General features: G+C 39.0%; 1 protein-coding gene across 1 annotated transcript in view; it reads right to left on the bottom strand.

The window, feature by feature from the left end:
• The window catches only part of LOC131696151 (uncharacterized), a 134,989-nt gene extending 111,781 nt beyond the window's left edge, over nucleotides 1-23,208 (bottom strand). Inside the window, exon 1 of the mRNA XM_058984691.1 lies at nucleotides 22,425-23,208. The gene's annotated coding sequence lies outside the window, so the exon portion shown is untranslated. The remainder of the gene's footprint in view (nucleotides 1-22,424) is intronic.
• Between the last annotated feature and the right edge of the window lie 1,650 nt (nucleotides 23,209-24,858).

Below are 24,858 nucleotides of genomic sequence, written 5' to 3'. Positions count from 1 at the left end.
TGTTGTTTTCCCCTCCCCTGGGTTGATGGGTTCGGCGGTATAGCAAACATCATCAATCACAATTTGCGCATCAGTTTCAAAGAACATCTGACAGACAATTGCTTTAAGATAGTTATTGCATTACGCATCGACAGTGGTGCATCGAAAAGACCGAGAGGGCTTATGGACCTTTTTTAAATTTTGTGCTTCGTTACACTCTGCACCAGCTCAAACTAACGATAATTGTAGTTTTAAGTACCAGTGTACAATTGATATGTGCTAGTCGTATGTTTATCTATGTATGTATTCGCCTTAGTATTTGTGACAAGTAGGTCAGGGAATGGATGCAGAACTGGCATATATGATAGAATAGTGACTATTTTTTGGCTTCCTAGGATTCGTTGGTCACTTTTTCCTGTGATCAATTCGAGTATTCGATTCGATTCGATTTATTTGGGAGATCGGTTTGGATAAATTAAGGTACGATTAATTTACCTACGCACGTGAATCATCCATTCCCGGTCAGCACAGTATGTCTAAGTTCTAAAAGAATGCTATTATTTGCTGGTATTTAGACGAGTTAAAGTAGGTTGATTGCATTTTACGTGTGTTCTTTTCTTCCACTTCACTAGTCTGCTTATGTTGTACTTCTATTAGTTTGCTTTTTCACTACTCGCATATACCTAAAACAATGTGGGTTTATTTATACGCTTCTCCTTAATCTCCTCACACCTTTTTTATCTGTATTCGGCATGTTGTTTTTCCTTTTTTACTATATCTTAAAATAGACTTATACTAATACTCACTAACACAATCAAATGCATATTATCTCACATACACTCACAATCTCCCTCATTCTAGACGTACAAACGCCCGTAGCCTTCGCGAAAACGCAGACTTCGTCATATACGCGAACATGCAATTGCAATCATCCACACATATTTACGCCGGAGATCTCGCCAACATTTAAACACCCCGGTAAATGAACGTTTAAGCAGTAAAATCGTAACCGACCATCTTAAATTCCGATGAAACTTTACACGTGTCACCGACATGGAGGACTAAATATTTTCCACGGTAAATAGGATTATTTTGACTCAAGAGAAATTTTTTAAAAGACGTTAAAGTTTCTACATATGGCTCATTCCATGCGAAGTGATCAAGGCACGTGTAATCGACCGTCACGAATTTGAACCAAATTTGGAGGAATTGATCATCTAGGGTCAATATATAAAAACCTATTTTTTTGTCAATTGAACCACCCCTCGGGTCATGGGAGCACCCCCCGTTTTGGCAAATTGCCAAAAACCTTGATTTTCTTTTGATCATATCTACGGTTCTATTTACTCTAGAATCAAACCGCAAGATGGCTTTTGAAGAAAATTGTTCAAGGAATCTAGAAAAAATATTAGTTTTTGACGGCAGTGATGCCAACTATGCGATTTTTTCAGTTAAATATTAAAAGGTTATTTTTCTCTCAATACATATATTTTAATTTTGAAAATTCTAATGCCATCGTGTTCCTCAGAAATTTAAAAAAAACACTTATAATCTCAATATAATTTGTGCGGATCTTGAGATACACCGTTTTGAAGAGAAAAAACCGCAATTTCCCATATAAAATCGCAAGCGTGCAAAACTAAAAAACCAACTTGAGTATTCTGTGTGCAAACATAATTTTTCGTGAAGAAGGACGAGAAATGATGAAAAACTACGTTTTTGGTTTGCTTCTAGCAGATCAGGGTCGATTTTTATGACCGTTTGACGATTTTCTCAATTTTGGCCAATAAAAATGGATTTTATATGAGAAAATGGGAGTTTTTCCCTTCAAAACGGTATATCTCAGGATGCGGTCATATTATATTGGGATGATAAGTGTTTTTATGGAAAAATGTCTGAGGAACGCGATGGCATTAGAATTTTCAAAATTAAAATATATGTATTGAGAGAAAAATTAACTTCTAATATCTAACTGGAAAAATCGCATAGTTGACAACACTGCCACCAAAAAATATGTTTTCTAGACTTCTTGAACAATTTTCTTCAAAAGCCAACTTGCGGTTTGATTCTAGAGTAAATAGAACCGGAGATATGATCAAAAGAAAATCAAGGGTTTTGGCAATTTGCCAAAACGGGGGGTGCTCTAACTACCCGAGGGGTGGTTCAATTGACACAAAAATTTGGGACCCATATATTCGAAAAAAAAAAAAAATCGATTACTTTATACAAAAAAACTACCTGAAAACGAGTTACAGGGAATGATTACTTCAGCACGAAAAATATATACTTGAAAAAATATTTTTTACAAAATCAAAAATTTAAGTTATAAACTTAAATTGCAATTTTGTCAACACAAATCTAATAGGAAAAGAAATATTTTGAATTGAAATTTTCTTTTATAATTTGATTGTAAACGCCATTTCAAATTGTATTTTTGACTGCAAATAGTATGAATTATAAAAAATATGTCAAAAATTATTGTTAGGAAAACTTTTTTATTGAAAGCTTCTCCATGATCGTAATACACTGAAAAGGTTTCTTTTACGTCTTTAAAACGATAAATATTAGATTTTTTTTTCCATACGTTTATTTGACACGGCATTTGCAAAAGCTTTTTACGCCAGTTTCTTTTTACATTTCTTATAAAAGAAATGTATAGAATTCGCTCAAACTTTCAAGATTTTTTCCGAGGCCCGGAGGGCCGAGTCTTATATACCAATCGACTCAGCTCGACGATTTGGGACAATGTCTGTGTGTGTGTGTGTGTCTGTGTGTGTGTGTATGTAACGGACAAATTCTCATTCGTGTTTCTCAGTAATGGCTGAACCGATCTTATCCAAACCAATTTTAAATGAAAGAACTAAAAAACAGTATGAACGCTATTAATTTGTTTTTGATTCTGATGTTTAGTTTTCAAGATATGAATGTTTGAATGCGTAAAAATGGCGTTTTTTGCAGTTTTTTCGAATTATCTGCCGAAATTGACAACATAGATTAACAATTTATATATTTTTAGATAGCTTCAACGAATACCTTTCGAACAAGCTATAGATTGTTGAAATCGGACTATTATCAAAAGAGATATTTAACATTAAATGCGTACGAAAGATTTTTATCATTTCCCATTGCCAGAAATATGACCAAAAACATGTAATCTATTTTTAACGCCGAAACGGCTTATTTTAGGTCAATAGTATCTTCGGTGAATTTAATGGAGGCAATATGCCCTTTCTTTTGGTATTGCGCTTTTGCTGATTAATCCCCCTATGAGTGAGATATTTTCATAAATTTTCTTGGAAGTGATTATATCAAAATGATGTCTTCAGCAAATTTGTAGCTCTTACTTTTGCGAATAACTTTACTGAAGACTTCAAAGATCTATTTTGAATACTTTATAAGTTATGGCTTGTTGATTGTGGATTACTCTTTGTCGCCTATTTATTGTACAATATAGTAATAATCCATTTCAATAAGCCAAACATTATTTCGATAAAACGAATTTTGTATTTCATTTTACTATCTACAACCGCTAGAAATAATCACCGAACACTTCCAAGTTGTCTGGAAGGAACTTGATAACTTATCAGTGCAAAAATGTTCATTTGTGCGAACTTTCTGACTGCAATTTTTCTAACTCATGACCATCGGATCGATCTGAAACATATCGGAAAATGAAAAGCGAAATAAATAACTCCAAGCAACGGCGTAGCCAAGAGAAGGTTTTGGGGTTTAACACCATACAACGCCCCCCCCCCCCCCGCCACCACACCCACAAAAAAATTGGATTGAAGTTGAAAATTTATTGATGCAGATTGATTTAATTCAATATTACAATAACAATTATCTGATCCGTGCATTGATATCCTGTTGTTGTAAACATAATGAGGACTTTTGACAAATTGTCGGAATGGGGTCCTGATATGTAACTGATCTATTGGTCTTGATTTCACAGTTGTCTAATTGCATCAATATCAAAATCCTGCCTGAAAACATTCCAATAGAAAATTCCAGAGTTCTGTAATCAATCATAATCCTCAGATTTCTTTTCAAATTGAGCTCGTTTTTGTAGAGATGTACTGTAATAAGGGTCTTTATTTAATTGGAAGCGAAGTTAAAATTGATTTAATGTCTATGAAACATAGAACTGCGCACCAAAAAATGCATAACTTTCAACATTTGCAAAAATGTTTTTGCCTTTCTCATTCACCCTAAAATTCGTCAATCTAATCCCGATCGGGAGGGCCGAGTGTCATATGCCAATCGACTCAGTTCGTCGAGATCGGAAAATGTCTGTGTGTGTATGTATGTGGGTGTATGTGGAAAAAAAATGTGACCTCTATTAATCAGAGATGGCTGGATCGATTTGCACAAAGTTAGTCTCAAATGAAAGGTACAACCTTCCCATCGGCTGCAATTGATTTTTTTATTGATTGGACTTTCGGTTCCGGAGTTACGAGTTGAAGAGTGCAATCAAACAGCAAATTCCCATATAAACTGAAATGAAAAATTTTCAAAATCAAATTTGTATTTTTGATGCCAAATGACTTTATAATGCATGAAACATCGAGATTTGATGTAAACTCGAAAAAAATAATGTTTGACAAAAATTGATTTTTTTGGACTTTGGTACATTTTTGCCTTTCTCATATAGAAAGGTTATGCAATCACTCTAAAAATCGTCAATCATACCGGCCCGGAGGGAGTATGCAGTGAGGGGTTGCTACTTTAAAATTAAAACTAGTTTAAAATTTCTTAACAAGTTGAAAATTTTCGGCAGGACCCGTACTTCCCGGATCTTACTATGTGATACTGAAACATCGCTTGAAACCAGCGGCGGTCAAGCGATGTTTCAGTATCACATAGTATCTCAAGATCGTGGCTGTCGATCCATTGTACGTATGTGCAAATCGTACTGAACATGTAATATTCATTTCCACCATTGTATTGAACATAACCCGCCATGGAATCGTAGTCTGAACAAATGAGAAAAGCACAATTGCACCACTAGGTGGATTAAAACAGGTTTTTATTTTGGGAATGCGTTGTGACCGAACCCGCCTCGATCGGCCACGTAGCGTAAAAAATGCTTCTACCACAGTACTTATTTGGCAACCACGCGGTTAGTCCCCACTCGGAAATATAACCGATAAAATAAAGAAATCTCCCGCGAAATCCCCGATAGTTCACATCGACCTATTCACTTACCGATTAAAGTCGTACTGTCTCCTTGTATCCAAGTAAAGGCGCTCATCTTCACTCTTATTGATTTTGCGGCTAGGGTGGGCCGTTACATCACCCCCTCCCAGCGAATACTATGAATGGCACATTTTTAGTTTTCGCGTCACTTATCATTCCATGCCATTCAGTTGCAGTTTGTATGATGGTGTTAAAGTTTAGGGCCCGGAGACCCATAGAACGGCTTCAACAAGCTTATGTGGAACCGCCCTCTTTCCTTGTCCTTATCTGGATGAGCCAAACAATAGACATCTTCATGACACACCTTGGTAACACGGTACGGTCCCTCATACACCATGAAGAATTTTTTTATTACACCGTCTATTTCTGAGGATACCGGATTTGCTTTCACTAAAACCAGGTCGCCTGCTCGGAAGCTCATAGTTGGTCCTACCAACCTTTTGTTCCGGACCGCCGCCTTCCGTTTCATAGTGGCCTGTATTACCTCTAGATTTACAGCTTCAGAGCTGCTTCCACCCGGTGGGTAATCCAAAAGGCCTCGTAGAGCATCGGTGGGTTTCGTTCCGAATTGCAACTCGTAGGGTGAACACAATGTTGACTCATGAGATACAGCGTTGATCATTTCCGAAAATTTCCCCAGCTTATTTGCCCAAGTTCGGTGATTCTCTTGACAATAGCTTCGGCACAGACGGGACAGTTCTCGCATCACCCGTTCTACTGGGTTCGCTTGAGGATGCCGAACACAGGTATGAATCAGCTTAATCCCTTCTAACATGCAGCTGTTCACCCAGTCTTTAGCCGTGAACTGTGTTCCCTGATCACATAAAATCGCTTCTGGTTTTCCGTGGGTACTAATATAGGCTTGCATTCTACGCCATAGGACCCGAGCGGTTGGTTTTCGGATGCTGCACAGAGTCACATATTTTGTAAACACATCAAGGATTACCAAAATGTGTTTCACTCCTGCGGTCCCTGTAGGTAGCGGTCCATACAAATCAATGGAAATGATTTGGTTTTTCTTTTGAGGCAAGATGCTACGGCATGTACCCGTCAATTTGAAGTTTCTGTTTTTTGCTAGCTGACACGTCAAGCACTGTTTAACGAAATTTTTCACATCCTTACGCATGCCTCGCCAATACGCTGATCGTTTAATAGCCTCGTATGTTTTGTACACACCGAAGTGCCCCCTTTCCTCGTGGAAGAACTTCAGAACGTTCAGTACCAGCCCCTTCGGGATCCAAACTCGCCAATTTGCGTCTCGTTTCATGGACACAAACAAAATACCCTCACGAATCTGGCACTTCATGTTCTTTTGAACGATACTTCCGGACTCATCCAGTATGCTCTGAACTTTTCTTATCGACGAATCTGTCTCTTGTTGTGATCGTATATCCCGAATGGCACAGCGGAAACCCTTCTCAGTTGCACTTAGCCGACCAGTCATCAAGGCTATGTGAAACGCTGGACCGGTTTCCCTTTCGTTGATTATAAATTCTGTGGGATATCGTGATAGGGTATCCGCGATAGTATTGTCTACTCCCTTGCAATGTTCTATATCATAATCATATTGTTGCAGGAAAAGGACCCATCGGGTAAGGCGTCCGTTGAGAAGCTTACACTGTTTTAGAAATATCAGCGCCTTGTGATCGGTTATTATTTTCATGTGTCTCCCCAACAGATATTGTCTCCATTTATCCAGCGCCCATACCACTGCAAGCGCTTCCAACTCGGTAACCGTATAATTGACCTCCGCCGGTTTTAAAGTCCTACTCGCGTAGGAAATCACTTTCATGTCGCCCGAACTGGGACGCTGAAAAAGTATCGCGGCGATCCCTTTGGTTGAGCTATCAGTCTGGACCTCGAATACGAGGTTCGGATCAGGGTGATTTAACATAGTATACTTAAGAAACAGCTCCTTCAGCTCATAGAATGCAGTCTCTTGTGGTTTCAGCCACTTCCACGGCTTTTCCTTTTGAAGGAGATCATATAACGGTCGGGCTATCATGGAGAATTTGGGTACAAATCGGGAGACGTAGCTTACTAGTCCCAGGAAACTGCGCAAGTCGTGCAATGTCCCGGGTGTAGGAAAATTGTGTATAGCTGAGGTTTTATCAGGGTCAATTGCAATGCCGGCTGCTCCAATGACGTGGCCCAAAAAACTAACGGTATCACGGAAAAAATGAGACTTTGCCACACTGACCTTTAGCCCTGCCTCTCGCAACCTGACAAACAGACGTCGCAAATGAGTGATATGTTGTCTGAACGTGGCAGAGTGCACCAACAAATCATCCACATATTTTTCTACGAAAGCCAAAATCTCCGGCCCAAGAATCAAGTCCATCGCTCTCGAAAAACTGGCCACGGCGGTGTTCAACCCAAATGGCAGAACATTGAACACATATGTCCTCGAATTGTACATGAACCCGGTATATTTACGATGTTCAGGAGTGATCGGAATTTGCCAATACGATGAAGTAAGATCGATTGATGAAAAGTATTTCGATCCATGAAACTTCTGCAGTATTTCCTGCATATTCGGTGGTTTTTCATGATCCCTGACTAGCACTTTGTTTAATCGGCGTGCATCAAGGCAAACTCGCACATCGCCATTTTTTTTCATCGTGGTGACTAGTGGATTGACATATGGAGTTGGACAGCGGCCAATTACTCCCCATTCCTCCATCTGAGTTAGCGTTTCCTCCACCTTTGCTGCTCGTGAAAAGGGGACTGGATATTGTTTCAAGTTAAATGGCTTATCATCTGTCACTAATATTTCGTGATGATATAGGGTAGTTAATCCTGGTCGTTGTTCTGAGAATATGTCTGCAAATTCTTGCATCAGTTTTTGTAATTCAATGTTTTCAGTCTCGCTTAAGGTTATTCGCGCCCCTGGATTATTTTTTAATTCTGTCTCTATCGGTTCTTCGTCGACAAAGTTGATCATACGTTCGCACAGGGAAATGTTTTCTACGCAATCTTTTCGTCCACTGGTTGGGCTGAAGTTGACCCATAGCTCCTTCCCCTCTTTCACTAAACGGATTCTCTGTTCATCCAGATGGATCCAGACACTTAAATCATCTTGAAAATCTCCACCAAGTATCATAGGGTTAACCAACTCTTGTACAATTACAAATGGGACATCTACCGGCCACCCATTGAATTCCACTGTTAATAAGACTTGTGTTGTGACTCTTTTACTTTTCTTGCCAAATGCTCCTCGTAGAGATATTCCTCGCATGGGTAGTTCGGCCATACTTATATCGCTTCTTTTTAATTGGTTGTACAGCTCTCTGGAAATACACGACAGCTCGCACCCACTGTCTACTAACGCCTGTAGTTGCATATCCCCGACAGTTACAGTAACGTATGGAGACTTCCTCGGTTTTGTTTTTCTAACCTGTTCGTGATCTTCCTCGAGTAACTCATCAGGTCCAACAAATACTGTTAGAACCGAAGAATCCAGTGATCCGGATACCTCTTCTTCTTCCACCACGGCCATCCGCACATTGCTTGAACTGGTGTAATTGTGTCCTCCATTCGGGCCTAGCTGACCCCCAGTCGTGCCTGCCCACGCGGTTCTGTTCCCGTTTCGACCGCTGCCAGCTGATTCACGAGAACGCCAGTTTTGTGGAGTGTTCGAGTTACTATAACGCGTTGAAGAGTTAATGAATCTATCTTCGGATTGTAGAGTGTCGAAGGCCGCTCCGATGTCCATACATGATCCCAACAACTGTTGAACATTTCGAGGAAAATGCTTCGACAAGTGTTGAATAAGTTCTCTTTCAGTCGGAGCAGGAGTAAGAAACCTAGCTTTGGTGACAATTCCCAGAAAATATTGGGCCATTCTGGACCCTTCCTTGGGGACATATGAGCCCCGTGCAATATCCTCTGAAACTTGGCGTTGCGTCGTGGGTCCCCAATATTGATCTCGGAAATAGTGTGTGAAAGTTCCATAGTTCTGGAACAAATACCCAAACCCTCTAGCCCATATCTTGGCTTCACCCACCAAGCAAGAGAGCGCGACAGGCAATTTATCATACTCCCCCAAGCTTTGATGTACGCAATACCGTTCCAGTTCGGTTAAAAATTCCACCGGGTGGAGATCGTCATTTACGCCACTAAATATCGGTCGTGGGAAGAGGTTTCCTCGAGAAACATTTCCTTCTGCGGTGGTGGGAACAGCCGAACTGTTGTTGTTTAAAGATGGACCAAGATCTGTGCCCCTCGGCCCAACTGGTCGATATCCATGTGGAATACTGATACCAATTCCGTTGTCGCCAGGCCAGCCGTGTGACATCTGCTGCGGCAATAAATGACCAGATGCATATAAGCCAGACCACCGGCTACCGTGCGCATTCACACTTGCAGGGCCGAACCAGGCAGCGTTATGACTTTGTGGAACGTTAGGGTGAAGAATTGGCGCAACATTCGGCCAATCTATTCTGGTCGTGGGAACAGCGTATTGTACTCCAGTTCCGCTATTTGATGGGAAAACCCGTTGACTGTCCTGCGTTTCGATAGGTCCACTGAGGGTTGGTGGATGAACCAACGCTGGGTTATTTTGTGGAGGTTTAGCCGCAATGTTTTGTTCTAACGCATTCATCCGATTATGCAGTGACTGGACAAGATTCACCAACGTTTCATGACACCTCCTATTCTGTTCTAATAGACTAGCCGTCTCTGATAAACCCTCATTGGATCCTAACGGTGGTCCTGCTTGTTCCGGATTCTCTATCTGCCCTACACCAGGCTCTCCTCCCGGCCCGATGTTTTGATCCCACGCATTGTTCACTACATTTGCATTAGCGGGAATTCCGTTTTCTCCGCCATTATTTAATTGCGAACCCACTATATCGTCTGACCTCGCTGGGTTCGATTGCGGTGTAGACGAAAACTGCACTCGGTTCATTTGACCCTGAATAAACGGCCCAGTTGGGGAAACCAGCCAAGAGGAATTATTCATTTTGTTTATTTCACACACTGTTTGTTCCGATAAACGATCTCTTAATGTTTAACCACTACTCGACTTGCTCTCGATCAGGCAGATACTCGCTCACTCACTGGAGTGTTTGCACTACCACCAATTACCCTTTTCTGGGTTACCAACACATTTTGGAATCACTTCTACATTTGCTGATCGATAACACTCAACGGTTGTCTCCTTCACTGCTCGAATCTGACAACCATTCTAATCACAATCGTATCTTTACTGGTTGTCTCCTTCACTGCTCGAATCTGACAACCATTCTAATCACAATCGTATCTTTACTGGTTGTCTCTTTCACTGCTCGAATCTCGTAACAATTAGCTCCAATCGTATTTTCACCACTTCCTTTGTCCCGAGGAATAAAGCACTATGCAAATTATTACTCCCCGAGCAATTCTTACAATCAATATCCCGGTTGAGCCCCCAGATGTGACCGAACCCGCCTCGATCGGCCACGTAGCGTAAAAAATGCTTCTACCACAGTACTTATTTGGCAACCACGCGGTTAGTCCCCACTCGGAAATATAACCGATAAAATAAAGAAATCTCCCGCGAAATCCCCGATAGTTCACATCGACCTATTCACTTACCGATTAAAGTCGTACTGTCTCCTTGTATCCAAGTAAAGGCGCTCATCTTCACTCTTATTGATTTTGCGGCTAGGGTGGGCCGTTACAGCGTCGAGTTGAGACGAAAACGTAATATGATTAATATCGAGGATAACACTTTCCGAATGTAGAGAGAAATTTATGAGAAATGACGATTTCCATTCGACTCCAGCAGGTCCTGATCGATTTGATGAGAATTTGATTTTTGTTGTATGACCAATTATATGTATAGATCAAATGTTCAAAAACAGTAATTTAAGGTCAAGATAACATCATTTTGAAACCGCCAATTTCGGAAGTTTAGTATCTTCGATGAGTTTTACAAACGTTAAACAGCGCATCATTTGATAAAATAATTTTGACGGTATATCGTCCAAGAAGTATTTATGGTGAATTTTCTCAGGTTAATATTCATGACTACAATAAAGTCTCAACAAATTCGCTAAAACACGAACTGTTACTATTTTCTGAAAAATTAATTCTGCATAATTTTAAAACTTCAAAAATTGCGGTTTCGGAAAAATGCCGTTTGGACAGTAAGATCGATTTTCACCAAACCCCCAACAATTGTAAAATTGGTATTGTAAAAAAACGCAAGGGCGATACTTCAATGCTGATAGGTGGGACCGAAAAAGTAAACAATCGTCAAAGGGGCGATACTATCATTTTGTCAATTTCAATGGCAAACACAAATTTTAATTTAATTATTTCAAATACCTCATGAAGTTTTGGGTTTCGATCACTGAATCATGCAATCTAGGATGTAAAAAACACAATAGTTCTTAAATAGGAAATAAAACCAAGTCTGGAAATATTCACTGTTGATTTTCTTTGAATGGTGTCACTGCTAGTATCGCTTTTTTCCAGAAAAAACGTTGATTTTTAGGTCTCAGTCGTGTTGGAAATTTGAGTAAAGTATAAACTTTATTTCGATTCAAAAACAAAAATCGATTTTTTGGCTCAGTACAATATACATAACCCCTTTAAGAAAATTCAGTTCTCCCACCACAATGCATTGATTGAGGAATTTAGATATTTTATTAACAGAGCATTAGCAATAATTTGTTTGTATGTCTATTTTATGGGCCATTTTTTCGCTTTTCCATTGATTTGGTTTGAGATTTCTAGCACTGATGTTGTCCTATGCTGATGTGAGCGATTCTCTGAGTCCTGCCACTATCCCATGTAGTATGTGTTATCAAAAACATCGCGAAGCATCAAGTTCTAAATGTTCTCAAACGATATAATATCCGAAGAGAGTGATAAGAGTTATAAGAAATGTCTCATCACACTGTTAGGTGGATTAAAAGCGTTTTTTTTACATAGCACGTTACAAAAATCCTTAAGACTAATTTTAATTATACTAGTACTTTGTCTAAAACTAACACTGAAATCACTTTATTGTTTGCTTTTTTCCTTACATTGTTGTATTTCATAATGATCTAGTATTTTCGGGTGTATTTATTTACTTGTTTTCTGTTATTGTCTAAATTTAAAAACTAAATATTCTAGGACACTTTAATTGGTGAATGATTAGCCTTGGATGAGAGTATGAGGAGATGAATTTAATTAAATTTTGACAGACGCTGTTTTTAGAAAATGATAGATAAGTTCCATGTATAGAGGATCGCGATACGCCAGGATGTCTCTAACAGGAACATGGATTGGTCTTCCTCGGACTTGTAAAGAATCTACTAATTGTGATCTGGCTTCACGATATTCAGTGCAGGACCAAACAACATGCTCAATGTCATGGTAACCTTCTCCACAAGCACAATGATTACCCTCAGCGAGCCCAATACGACGGAGATGCGCATCTAAAGTATAATGATTGGACATGAGCCTAGACATCACACGGATGAAGTCCCGACTTACATCCAATCCTTTGAACCATGCCTTCGTTGATACTTTAGGCATAATTGAGTGTAGCCATCGTCCCATATCTCCATTGTCCCAAGATGTTTGCCAACTAGCAAGTGTCCTCTGTCGAGAAGCGCTATAAAATTCATTGTAAGCGATGGGTCTTTCATATATTTCACCATCTAGTGCACCAATCTTGGCTAAATTATCAGCTTTCTCATTTCCCGCAATAGAGCAATGGGCGGGGAGCCACACTAGGGTAAATTTATAACATTTTCTTGTTAGGTTACTCAGAGATTCTCGTATCTTCCCCAAAAAGAATGGATCGTGATTATCAATCCTCTTTGAGCGTAGAGCTGCAATTGTGCTGAGACTATCAGTGAGGATAAAGTAATGGTTCGAGGGTAAAGTATTAATTATTTGCAAACTATAGTGAACTGCTGCTAGTTCCGCTATATAAACAGAGGCGGGTTCTGCAAGTTTGAGAGAAATTGAAAAATTATTGTTGAAAATACCGAAACCAGTGGCCTCACTGATTCGTGACCCATCAGTGTAAAACATTTTAAGGCAGTCTATGTGTTGATATTTACTTGTGAATATTTTAGGGATCTCCCGCGAGCGTAGATGCTCCGGAATTCCACGAATCTCTGCTTGCATGGACGTGTCGAAGAATAAAGTGGATTCAGGAATATCTAGTATATTGACGTATGTGGGAACATACCTAGCAGGCGTTATTTCTTGTGACATGTGATTGAAATACACTGTCATGAATCTGGTTTGGGGTTGAAGCTCGACAAGTCTTTCAAAATTTTCAATTACCAGTGGGTTCATAACCTCACATCGAATAAGTAAACGAGAAGAGAGATCCCAGAATCGGTCTTTTAAAGGAAGAACTCCCGCTAGTACTTCAAGACTCATCGTATGGGTCGACTGCATGCAACCTAAGGCAATTCGTAAACAACGATACTGTATCCGTTCCAGTTTAATAATGTGAGTGTTCGCAGCTGAACGGAAACAGATGCACCCATATTCCATTACTGAAAGTATTGTTGTTTGATACAATCTTATCATGTCACTTGGATGAGAACCCCACCATGATCCAGTTATTGTTCGCAGAAAATTTATCCTTTGTTGGCATTTCGTTGTTAGATACCTAATGTGGCCTCCCCATGTGCCTTTAGAATCGAACCAAATTCCAAGGTATTTAAAAGTCAGGACTTGTGCTATCGTTCTACCAACCAACTGAAGCTGAAGCTGAGCTGGATCACGCTTCCTTGAGAAAACGACCAACTCTGTTTTCTCCGTAGAGAAATCGATGCCCAGCTTTAAAGCCCAAATTGATAAATTATCCAAGCTATCTTGCAATGGTTGTTGTAAATTTATAGCTTTTGGTCCTGTGGCAGAAACCACCCCATCATCTGCAAGTTGTCTTAAAGTGCATGGGCTGACAATACAATTATCAATGTCATTCACGTAAAAATTATAGAGAAGGGGGCTTAGACAAGAGCCTTGTGGGAGGCCCATGTAACTTATTCTGAGTGTCGCCAAATCGCCATATGAAAAATGCATGTGCTTTTCTGACAATAAATTGTATAAATAATTATTTAATATCGGTGAAAGACCACATTGATGTAGCTTCTCCGAGAGAACATCAATGGAGACTGAGTCGAATGCTACTTTTATGTCTAAGAACACAGACGCCATTTGTTCTTTTTTGCGTAAGCGAGTTGGATTTCTGACGAAAGTAGCGCCAGACAATCATTCGTTCCCTTTCCCCTCCGAAAACCAAACTGGGTATCTGATAGCAAGCCGTTCGCCTCAACCCAATTGTCGAGACGTCGTAGGATAATTTTTTCCAACAATTTCCTGATGCAGGATAGCATTGCAATCGGTCGATACGAGTTATGATCGGAGGCTGGCTTTCCCGGTTTTGGAATAGCGATAACTCTCACTTGTCTCCAGTCGTGCGGGACAATGTTCTGCTCAAGAAACTTGTTGAATAAATTCAACAAGCGTCTTTTTGCTAGGTCAGGCAGATTCTTCACCAAGTTGAATTTAATTCTGTCTAGTCCCGGAGCATTATTGTTGCATGAGAGGAGTGCAATTGAGAATTCCATCATTGTCAAAGGCGAATCTATGAAATCGTTACTTGTGGGAGCATCGCGAGTGATTTTCTGCGCAGGAGCAGAATCGGGACAAATTTTCTTGGCAAAATTAAATATCCAACGATTCGAAAAATCTTCGCTTTCATTAGTCACGTTTCGATTCCTCAGTCTTCTGGCTGTGTTCCAAAGAGTACTCATTGATGTTTCTCTTGACAAGCCATTAACGAAGTGTCTCCAATAACTAGATTTTTTGGCACGACGTATACTGTCAAATTTGTTTTGCAAAATGAAATAATTTTCAAAGTTCTCACGTATACCCCCTTTCTGTTTCATAATTTCTTTGTAGGCAACTTGTTTAGCTTCATATGCATCAGAGCACTCTTTGTCCCACCAAGGATTAGGGGGCCGTCTATTTATTGTCATTCCAGGATTGCATTTCGTTTGGGCTTGTTCTGCTGCTTCAATAATTAAACCCGCTAAGAATTCATATTCTTCGGTAGGGGGTAGCTCTTCTGTCGAAGCAAGAGAAGTGGAAATTAATGTTTCGTATGTTTTCCAATCAATATTTCGTGTTAAGTCATAAGGAACATTGATTGAATTCGTGAGGCCTAATTCACTGTTAATTGAAACAACGATTGGCAAATGATCGCTACCGTGAGGATCAGGTACAACCTTCCACGTGCAATCTAACCGAAGTGATGTCGAGCACAGAGATAGATCTAATGCACTTGGGCGCAGGAGGTCTGGGGATGCGTGTTGTTTCGCCAGTATTTAAAACTGTCATATTAAATTCGTCACAAACATTGTATATCAAAGAGGATCGATTATCATTGTAGAGGGAACCCCACAATACTCCGTGCGAGTTGAAGTCTCCCAGTATCAGACGCGGAGCAGCCATGGATTCCACTACCTCAAAAATTTGACGTTGTCCAATTTGAACTTTGGGAGGTATATATATAGAAGCGATAGACATGTCTTTGCCTTTAATGTTCGTTTGTACAGCTACAGCCTCAATGCCCGCAAACAAGGGGATGTTAATTCTATAGAAAGAATAGCACTTTTTAATTCCTAGAAGCACTCCTCCATACGGGGTGTCTCGGTCTAGGCGAATAATGTTGAAATCATTTAAGTTGAAATTAATGTTTGAGGTAAGCCATGTTTCACATAGAGCAAAAGCATCGCATTTTAAATTATGCAGTAAAATTTTTAAGGAATCAATTTTAGGTATGATACTTCTGCAATTCCACTGAAAAACAGTGATGGAATCTTTCATTGGAGGAGGTGAATTACCCATTGAAAGATACAATCGCTGCAAGGATGGGCCATTGAGCAATCAGCTGCTCTAAAAATGTTCTAATTGTTGGGAGGAAAGCTGAAAGTATACTCTTTAGTGGTTCAGAAATATTGAATGCTTTAAAAATCCAATCAACAATTTCAGAAAATTTCAATAATCCTACCCCCGGCTGAGGCTCAGAGGAAGTCGAAATTTTATTATTTCCAGTAATGGTGTTCTGTTTGGATTGTACGTTCCCAAAACCGGGCGGAATTGATTTCGGTTTTGAATCGGAATTTTTCGGTTTTGGGCGCAGTTTATCTATTGGTGGAGAAATTTTAAGGCCCTTGCTTGGCAGCTTGGGAAAAGAAGACTGTTTTCTTTTTCTGGAATTTCCGGGTAAAACAAATGATGTACCTTCGCACGCTCCGTCAGAGTCAGACTGTTCCGAAAATAGAGATGTGTAAGTGTTTTCTAAGAAGATGGGTTTAGGGGTAGCATTTTTCAACATTTCTGCATAGGAGCGCTTAGACCTCTCCTTCAAGGATCGTTTAATTTTATCCTCGCGCAATTTATAAATGGGGCATGCAGGGAGCTCATGCGAGTTTTCTCCGCACATTAAACATTTTTCTGAATTTTCATTGCATATATCCTCTTGATGAGAACCCCCACATTTGCCACACCGTGCCTTATTGGAACAGTAAGTGGCTGTGTGGCCAAGCTGTTTGCAATTAAGGCAATTCATTACACGAGGGATAAAAAGGCGAACAGGGAGACGAATCTTATCGATAATGACATAGTTGGGCAGCGCAGACCCAGCGAAAGTCACTCGAAATGAGTCAGACAGTCGATAAACTTTTTTATCTCCTTCGTGTGATACTGAATGCAATTGCTTGCATTCAAGTATCTTTACGTCTTTAAGTATGGTGTCTTTGAAACGACCAACCCCATGCTTAATTATGTCATCAACAGTCAAACTCGATTCTGTGATGACCCCATCAATTTCAATTTCCTTTGAAGGAATATACGCTCTATACTCACGCGTAAAAAGCTCGCAAGAAGCAATTGCATTGGCTTGTTTGAGACTACCAACGACAATGCGTATTTTATCTTTATTGACTTTGACGATCTCTTTTACATCCGAGAATCGCGAAGTCAAATCTTTAGAAATTTGAATAATATTTAGCGCCTTTACTTTACGCCTAATAAATACAATCCATGGTCCCGTTGACGACTCTGGGTAAATTTTAATTCTAGTCGGATTTACATTTTCAGCATAAGGCTTAGGGGGAGGGTCTGTTACTCGTTCTTCCATCTCTTCATCCATTTTACCTAGCAAGAAAAACTATCACAAAAAGGAATGAAAAATATACCTGTTATACCTGTAGAACACACCTCATGTGTTACGTTGTAAACTCGGTGCCCGTTGTTTGACAATGTGACACTTGATGTCCTTCTTCGTCGCGTTGCTTCTTCAGTAGAGAAATAGGCCTACCTGCAACACTTCAAAACTCTCTCCGGTTAAGCTGCTCGTCGGTATCACCACCACAAGCGCTCTCTCTCCGTTTCCACCGCCGCGGTAAACAAATGTGGCTACCTGTGGCTTGCTGCGAAAATCCCACTGTCGATGCGGCACTTTTCGGTGCCACTTGTTTTCCTTATTCGTCGTACCACTTCTGCGGTAGACGAATAGAGCAAATGGGTCTACCTGTGACGCTTCCCCTCTCGTCGATTAGAATTGCCCGACGACACCAATACAATATATTTTTTCTGTGTGTACAGGCACGATCACTGTCGATTTCTGCCACCGCGGTAGGCAAATTCGTCTACCCGCGGTTTGCTGTCAAAACACCGAGGATGCCGTTGACCACGCCTCCGACGTATCAACTGTCGACTCACACTTAACAAACTGGTCTCTCTCTCTCCCACAAAAACGCATACAGCGTCTCGCACTCCGTCACTCTCTCGAGAACAAAACCTTCCACCTGGAGGCACAACCGTCTCGGCCGGTTGCAAAAACTGTTATGAGCGATAAACATTAGATTGTTTACATTTTATGATGGGGAAACGCGAGTAACTTTTAAAAAGGGCAAAATTACACGAATTAATTGTATTTGTTGGAGCAAAATTCCAAATATCTCCACAACTACCGCCTTTTGGAAAATTTTTGTTGAATGCATTTTGATTTGAAATGATACTTAGAATCATATTCTGCAATAAAATTATAGTTAGCAAAACTTTTACAGTAGAATGCTTCTAACGTTCCAATACTCGGATCCCGTTTCAAAATTTTCACCAGGCCGTTTTATATTTCTTACAATTGATTTTTATGATCAAGGTATACTCAAGCCTCAAAAGCAGTTTATATAACCAGTGACTCTTTCAATGGCCGCTTTCTTTTCCCAGAATTTACTTATTCCTATAGTTTACTTACTTATTCGTATAGTTGAACCATTTCTTTTTCATGGTTCTTCAGATCGAGAATTCCGAACGAAACAATTCGCAAGCTATAAAGATAAGTGGAAAGAGACTGCATCGTAATCGCCTCAATATACGGCTGTTGTGCGGTCGACAGTAAAATAATCCTAGACATTTCACACGAAATATCTACCTGATTTTTTATGAATCACATTCTCTCTCCCTCTGACGCTCTGTTTAAAGCACTTGAAAACACATCTGACCTTATCCCAGTTAAATATTTCCAATTATGCGTGAAAATACTGAACCTGAAAGTACTTTTCTGTACAAAAGTCCTAAACATAAGTGTTTGTAAATCATGTCATGTTTAAAAATCCCTTTATGAGTGTCATACAACATTATCAATTCAAACAAACTTTTTGCGCAGGAATATGTGACAAAATATTTTTAGTCGCCTACTCATATTAAACCTACCCATAATGTTAGCCATTTGACGCAAAATAAATATATTTTCTCAGAAATTTGTTACCAAAATAACATTGTTGAATTCCAGAACAAGTTGACCGTTCCAGAATACTGACAACTCATTTAAGAGGGACGTCTGGTTTACGATTTTGAAGGCAAGCCAACAATGGATCTTTTATGTAATGTTAAGATCTATTTATACATTAATTGTGTACGTAAAGAAAAAATATTTTCAGTCACGCAGAGCCACACATACGAGTGTTCCAAGAGTAAACGTCCAACCATTTCCACAGCTAAGAGCGCCGCAGCGAACACGATAATTCGATAATTCTTGATAAAATTGTCTAACACAGGAAATTCAATAGGGTTTGTAAAACTTAGAGTTGTAGTTACTCGATGAACCAAAAAAAAAAAATGAAAAAAATTTGAGTTTCAGAAAATGACTTCATGAAAACCGACAAATCTCAAAGTTTAATGTAAAATTCGCTAAGTTTTCTTCAAAATAATAGAGAGAAAAAAGTTTTCTGTGGTTCATCGACAGGCTACACTTGTTGTACATTCTTATAAAAAACAAGTCAGTTTTTAAGTAATCGTGTTCGCCAATTTGAAAAAAAAGAACATCAAATTTCATCACGGAAAATACGTTGTAGAATATAACCCATCGGGTATTTGCTCTTGAAAATTTCTACCCAAACTATTAGCGTGTATTGTTTACAGTGTATTTTTATCGCTGTCAGTTTTTCGAAAATTGTTGACGATAGATTGAAATCTGCGCGTGTTATAGCAAATACGCGCGAGCAATGCATGTCTATTTAAAACAAAAGAAGTTTAGCGTGGCCACCGAGATTCCGGGAGACTATTCTAGAGGTTTAATACTGTTAGTAAGCGGATCAAAATCGATTTTTTCCCAGTACACCAGACGCCTCCCTTAAGCAGTTTTTCAACAAAAATCGTGTTTTTGGCTTCAAAGCGTATAATTCAAGAGCCTTGGAAAATACTCTTGAAAACTACCTTCTTCATTTTAAGGGGGGTTTATGAGTGTCTTGAAGCAGTTTTGTAGAGTAACCAGTTTTATGTTCGGTTTATGAATATAGTCTTGGAGACATCTTAAAATGTACCAACAATCTAAATTTGTTACATTAGTAATATTCCTAATGAGATAAAATCTAAACACAAAATCCGAGTTTATTAATAGTTACAAAAACAGTTCATTTCACCTTCGCTAGGTGTTAACTTTTTGTAACGAATAAGGTGTTTGCGGGTCATAATGATCCCGATTTCGAATTCAGTTTTAAGACACATTTTCAACTAAATCTATATCTAGTACTTAAATTGTTTGTTAGTGTTCAAATTTTCAGTTTCTGGTGGATATTACCGTTTTTGAACTGGTTGGTCAGTGGAAATCGGTGCCGAATGAGGTCATGTTTGGCATCCATAGATGTATTCAGAACTGTCATCATAAATCACAGGTTTATTGACAGAATACTAATAAACACAAACAAACAAAAATGAGAATGTAAATATTAAATTTGGAAATGATACAACCGATCTTAGGTGTCCCGGATTACGATTTCGATGCCGATTCCGGCGATACAATAGTATTTCTCATTATATTGATCAAGTAACAATGTGGGCAATCAATGTAACTGATCCCCAGAATTTGTAATATGCTTGAAGTTTTATATAAAATCCCATTTAAAATGATATTGATACTCTGATTCAAATACTGACGCTAGATTCTACGTGAAAATAATCCGAAAGATCCGGAACATCCGTATAACTGGTCAATTCATGAATCTAGTCCTAGAACTCCGAATTTTCATTGAATTTAGGAAACAATAAAAAAAAACACCTGATTCTAAGACCAACTTTATGAATTGATCAGTTCAGCGAACGTTCCGGATTTTTTGGATGGTCTTTATGTGACCAATAGGGTCAACTTTTCACTCCATAATGTTTTCGAAAAAACTTCAGAATTCTAGAACTAGATTCATGAAATAGCCAGTTTTACGAATGTTCCGAATATTCCAGATGATTTCCAGATGTAGAATCCATTTAGATGGAATCAGAATATCATTTTAGATGGGATTTTATATAAACTTTCAAGCATATTACAAATTTTTGAGATCACTTTCATTGTCGCTTGATCAATATTATGAGAATACTATTATGCCGCCGGAATCGGAATCCGGGGCACCTAAGATCGGTCGCATCATGTCCAAATTTAACATATACATTCCCATTTTTGTTTAGCATTTGTTTATAATTAGTATTCTGTCAACAAACCTGTGATTTATGATGACGGTTCTGCATACATCTATGGATGCCAAACATGACCTCATTCGGCACCGATTCCCACTGACCAACCAGTTCAAAACCGATAATATCTACCAGAAACTGAAAATTTAAACAATTTAAGCACTAGTACATATAGATTTGGTTGAAAATGTGTCTTAAAACTGAGTTCGAAATCGGGGTCAATATGAACCGCTAACACGTTATTCGTAACTTTTTTGTACAGCCCTTCAGGAATAAGCTAAAACTTTCAATTCTATTGAAAATCGTTGCTCCCCATGATAGAGGAAAAGTCAAGGAATTCTTAACTTTTAGGTGCAAAACTGCAAACAGCTTTGGAAAGTTCGTTTAGGGTCATATTGACCCAAACACCTAAAGAAGGTTAACTAGCAATGTCATGTTACGCTGATTAACAAAAAATCCTACAAATCTGCAATTTGAGTGCCCTATTGGTAAAATGGGACGAACAAAATTCGAGATGTGCTCAAACACTTCTGAACATATCGATTTTTTTGGGATTTCCAAAACTCAATGAACGCTTCATTCAAAAAAATGTCAGCCAATACCCTTTGGAAAATCATTTTAGTAACTGGTGTAATTTTTGGTATTCAATCCAAATTTTCTAAAATGCAATAATTGACAAAATTACGAAATTTTAACTCAAAAAGCTTGTATTTTTACATAGCATATTCTTCAGGGAGTATTCTCAGTGCATTACAATTTCTCGTTACATGGCTTCCTTAGACATTCCAAAATAAAGAATTATGCCGAAAGCGAAGTAATCAAGCTCACTGATTAAATAAATTTCTTCATCATATCCAAATAAATAATCTTCTTATTCTTCTATCAAACTTCGTCCGCTAGCATCTATGAAAGAACATCTACGTACTAATATGCACTCCTAACCTCACATCAAGCAATGATTATTGATCTCAATGTTGCTGACGCAGCTTGGAAAATGATACCCCAGGATAACCTAATGGTTTACCTAAAAATGCTAATCGTACGAAGAATCAACATTTGGTTTCATTTTCCATGGAACACGTGCCCGTACATGTTGTGTATACAAATCTAGCATCTAAGATGGACTGATTACTATGAAGTTCCATACACAGGCAAAGACTGTTGACGACATTTCCCGACCAAACAATAACAGCCTACCACAAAAAACCGCCCGCTCCCTTTTCCTTTATAAGATACATACTTATCACTACAGCTATCTAGCTATATTTACTTACATTAATTTATGTAGATTGCAAAAGTACCACGAAAGTAAGGTATCTTGTTTCCGTCGGTGGAAAAATCACTGCTGCTGTCTTGTCATAGAACGTGAAAAATCACACTTCCAAAATCTGCTGAACTTTCTGCTGGAATGATCACCTTGCTGTCAGCCTTCTCGCAAAATATACGCAAATTAAATTTTATAACGTGATTTTCACTCAGCACTGCATTCAAATATCAACTGTCAACGCTCGTAAACTTCTTCAATTATCCAGCGGCATTAAAATTTACGAACCACGGAATTCAAGACGTGTTGAATTATATATCGTCCCGAAAGGATTTTGAACGACTAGCACCTTGCCGTATTGTTTGTGTGTTTGGGTAGGAACCCCGTTCCACTCGCGTCGGAAATCAAACACCTTCTTCTTCCGACGCGCCTTCTGCTGTTCTGTACTCTCGATAATTGCTACCCCCGAAATTGTACGCCTCACAAATAACGTTCACCCCGCTGGTTTTCGGTTTCACTCAACTATCGGACGTCGTTCCCTACACCCGCTACTTGATATCCTTTTTAGTGCAAACTAAATCACTCGGATCGAAACGCTCGCACGCTGAACCCAGTCACACATCCGTGCACGTTCGGTGAAAAGCGCAATAATATCTACCGTGAGGCAATCGGTCACCCAACAAATGTCCTGTCTCAACGCACTGAACTGCTCGATAACACTTTACCGAAGAAAAATGTCTTCAGCGATGTTCAACAAGTGTTATATCAACGACGTCCTTGCAGCAAATCATAAAACTCACCAACGTGTATACCCTTTTATAAATGATTTTCCGCCTGTCCTCCCACCGACTACAACTCGGGCGGCCCGAACATGTTTCATTCAGTCAATCTAGCTAGAGCCTACCGCTTTTCCGGCCGTCACGCTTTGCATCGTACCCACTGCTGGAACTTCCCCACGCACGTGGGTGGGTAGATTGTATTCGGCTATCGGCGGATGCTCGCCCCGCTCGGGTCATTTTCGTTTCATTCAATGGTCCGGTCGCGCATGTTGCACATTTTTCGCTTATGTGACGCGACATTCAGATCAAATGTTGCGCAACATTAATCAAAGATTCGATCCGAGCGAAAGCTTGTTTAGCCCCCGGAATAATTTGATTCCAATATGATAGATTTGAAAGGTAGTGATTAGATGTCTCTGCCTGTGCAAGAGTGATTCTTATCTTTAAATTTATAACAGTTTAAGAGTATTTATGAAAAGTTCTAAAGTGACATTCAGCACGAAGTGAGAAAACTGAGGTTAAAGTTTCATTGACCTAAATTTTAGATTAAATATGTGGATGGATGGATCAATATTATGCTAATATAGTCTAAGGCAGTGGTTTTCAACCGGAGGTGAATTCATCCCCAGGGGTAAATTAGCTTTCTGAGATTGCTCAGGAACATTTTTCTAATTGGAACATTTTGGTTTTCATCCAATTAAAAATCTTTTTTTTTCTGACATGGTAATAGTAATGGTAATGAATTTTCAGAAAGGGATCAATATTCGGAAAGGGGTGCATGGAACGAAAAAGGTTGAAAACCACTGGTCTAAGGACTATGCTCTTTAGGGAAATAATCGAGGGGAACGACACTCCATGATTTGTTGATTAAATTAACTTGTAATTTTCCATTTTGATTGGATTTATAAAGATTGGCATTGGTTAAATTTGGAATGGATACGAATTCCCAACAATACTTAATAATGATAATTTTTTATTCCACACAGTACAAGAAATTTAGTTCGAATTCTATTCTAACAATATGTAAACAAGGTCGCTGAACTGTCATTTTTCCGAGCGATTTTGCTCATATTACATCATCTTGCAATTTCCCATTGCCGGCAGAATAACTACTGGAACAAATCTAGGACAAGACGTGACAATCGGCTTCTTATTTTTCCTTCGACATTCTTCTTTTCGCACATTTGACCCTTCCGAAATCTTCCGAACAATGTTGCTATTTTTCCGGTCCAAGAATAATACGACGCTGCACATAACGCTTTTTTCAGCAAAAGTAGCACTTACGATGAATATTGCATTTCTTCGAGATTTTCGACAAACTGAGCAAGGAACTATGAATGTTATCTATTGCTGTGGCAAATAATTGCAGTAAATTTAAAAGAAGTCTTGGCAAAAATATTTGAGGAAACTTTAGTTTATATTAACCAGCTAGTACCTGGAAGCAGTTAAAAATAATGAATGATATAATTGAATTGCATTCTTACATCAGAATAAATGAGATTTTCCATTATAGTTTAATTTATATCTAAATTATAGTTTGATTTATATCCGAATTCAACTTCGAAAATAAGTCGTATGAACAGAAGAAAATTAGTTTTATTTTGATGCTAAGGCCGTTTTTACTATGTACCTATGTGCAGTGGAGAAAATATAGAATGAAATGAA

This window comes from Topomyia yanbarensis, unplaced genomic scaffold, assembly GCF_030247195.1.
Source record: "Topomyia yanbarensis strain Yona2022 unplaced genomic scaffold, ASM3024719v1 HiC_scaffold_8, whole genome shotgun sequence".
NCBI classification, from domain to species: domain Eukaryota; kingdom Metazoa; phylum Arthropoda; class Insecta; order Diptera; family Culicidae; genus Topomyia; species Topomyia yanbarensis.
The sequence above is the reverse complement of the archived record's forward strand: the minus strand, read 5'-3'. Positions and strand labels throughout refer to the sequence as shown.